This window comes from Neophocaena asiaeorientalis, unplaced genomic scaffold (genome assembly GCF_003031525.2).
Source record: "Neophocaena asiaeorientalis asiaeorientalis breed wild unplaced genomic scaffold, Neophocaena_asiaeorientalis_V1.1 scaffold142, whole genome shotgun sequence".
In the NCBI taxonomy this organism is placed as follows: Eukaryota; Metazoa; Chordata; class Mammalia; order Artiodactyla; family Phocoenidae; genus Neophocaena; species Neophocaena asiaeorientalis.
Window position 1 is genome coordinate 3,104,300 of NW_020174563.1, and position 2,877 is coordinate 3,107,176.

Here is a 2,877-nt window from a genome sequence, read left to right on the forward strand (position 1 = left end):
TGGTTGGAAGAGGCAGATGGAGCATTTGCCAGAACTACCAGGCTACCAACAGTCACAGAGGGTGGGCTTGTCATTCTAGAGGGAATATGGGGAAACTGAGAGGGGTATGTCAGGTCCATCTGTCCTGATTCCTGCCAGGCACCCTTACACAACCAGGCATACTCCCCTGAAGGTAGCTTGTTTTACCAGCCTGTTACCAAATAACTCCTCACCTGCCAGCTTATGCCTAAAACTCCTTTAGCTGCTATAGAGCCTTTTATGCCATAATTAGAAAAGTTTTAAAGCAGTCCTGTAGTTTACTACACTACAGTTGATTGCCTCCTAGCTAGGTGTGTCTGTCCCTCTTTAGACTAGGAGTTATTTTGGTTCAGAGACTGTGTCTTTTCCTCATTCAGTTTCCAGCACTTACAAAATGTCTGGTACAAAATTGATTCTCAATAACGTTTTTGTTGAATTGAATGGAATCGAATACTTCTGGGAGAAGTACCATAGCAACAAAGATGGAATCACGTCAAAGTGGATATATACCTGGGAGTGCAATACTTTGAATTCAAGTCTCAATTCCAGGACACTCTACCTATAAGACTGTATATGAATGTTTTATCCTTTCTGCATTTTAATTTCCTACTTACAAAATGAGACCAAAGTAACTTTCCCTAATGAACTCAGTATTCCTGTGAGTATCAAATGATAAAGGACTTTGAAATATAAAAGTGATGGATAAAGTTATATTATTTTTTTCTTGTTTTTGGGGGTACTTAGGATTTAGTTTACAGGTAGCCAGTGCTTGGAGCCAGGAGAGCATATGGAGAGAGGGGTTTTAAGGATACTCAAATCTGCCTGGGCATGGAGGTATTTTAGGCCATGAAGCATTATAATTGCCGGTTCCAGGAAATTCTAGATTAAAAAAAACCCTGTAACTTTATTATACAAAACATGAAGTAATCCATGGCCCACAACTAAATAGGCAATTCCCCTGGTAGCTTTTATGCTTTCTATAAACAGGAATAAATGCTATTGACTCAATGTACTTGCTTTAATAATAAATCCTATAAACAACATAGCCACCCTTTTATTGCTGGAGAATGGTGTTTGACTGAAGAAACCTACTATTGTTTAGCTCTTTATGGTTTACCAAATGTTTTAATGCACATTACTGTTTTGATTCGTCATAATTACTCTGAAAAAGGAAAATAATAGTTTTCATGACATGTCACCACTTAGTAGTTCAGAGCTGTTAAAGGAATTTTACAAGAAAAAAATCAGGTGGTGGTTAAAAGCTTGGGGTCAGATAGACCTGGTTTAATCCAGGGTTTTGCAACGTGCTAGCTGTGTGACCTTGGAAAGTAAATAACTTATCTCAGGCCCAGTTTCCTGTTCTGCAAAATGGAGGCTTAACTATAACTCAAATATTTTCTAGGTAAATGCAATAGCTCCGCATTTGGATTTCAAAGAGGGAAGAGGATCTTGATTTTGGGATGAGCCCCAAAGACTTTCCCAAGTAGTAGTCTGACATTAGATTAGCTGACAGGAGGCATGTGAATTCTTAGCACAGAGACTGTCACATACTACATTCAATAAATATTCAATATTAGCTTTACAAATAGTTTACAAAGTGTTTTCACATACTTCACTCACTCCTCCCAATAACCTCATAAAGCTTCTCTTTACAAATGAAAAAACTAACACTCAGGGAGCTTATCTTTGTCCACGGTTACATACCAGCCAAGTGTCAGAGCCGGATCTTACACCCGGCTCAGCTAGTCCTCTAGCTGTGACCACTGCCTGTCTCAGTCAGGACAACTCATCACCAGCTGTGGTTGTTATGAAACAGTAGATGATGGGGGCGGGGGAGAGGTATCCAGCTGCATGGATAACCTACTGAAGAATGAGAGGATCCTTTGCCAAAGGATGAGTGGAGTTAGATGGAAAAGACTCCAGTTTCTGTTTTCTTTTTTCTTCAGCGTCAATGAGCAGACCTATGACGTGAGAGTATTTCTAAGACCTTTGTAAATTCTTAGTAACCCTGGTATTTGATTGTTTGTGGCATGTCTGAGAATTTAGAGAAAATGGATCCTGTTGGTTAGTTGACATTTTGAGTAGCATTTAATTACATTTATTTTCTGTCATAGAAGTTATATTATTACTAAAAATTTGAAAAATGATACAGGACCTCTAATATAGGTGACAATATAAGTGGTTTTCTTTGCTAGACACAATCTCTATTATCATCTCAATGTCTTTGAACATTCTTTTCCTTTTCTTACTGTGTGCAATTCTATCAAGGTTTGAAACCCAGCTTTACATTTTTCGGAGGTGTTTTTGTAGAGCAGTGAGAGGAAGATTATCTTTGTTAGTTTGGAAGGAGTTTTGAGGGTCATGTTAACATACTGATATGTGCAAATATACAGGGCAAGTTAATTCAGGTGTGGGAGGCTCGTAGTGCAATCAGAACACGGGCAAAGGAGGATGCCATGAGGAGAGGAGCAGTGGAAGGGGCTCCCTTGGAGTGCGACTCAGGATCACTGGGAAAGTGATCACACTGTACCCAAATGGGGTAATAATGTGGTGAGGCAAGAAACCACAGCCGTGACTACACAGTAAGATTGGGTAGGTGAGTGAAGAGAAAGAAAGCACAGTGTGTATGCTCTGGTCCTCCAAGAAGCAGATGCCAGGGTGGGATTAGATGTGCTGGAGATTTACTGGGGGAAATGGCTGTGAAGCATAAGGGGCAGGGGCAGGGGCAGGCCCGGGGAGCCTTCAGACCAAGATGCACCCTGACACCTGTGAAGGGCAGGGGGTGAGACAGAAGGCTGGGTGGGAAGAATCTCTGACTGCACAGCAGTTTCAAGAAAGATGTGGCTAGGCTGGTGGGGG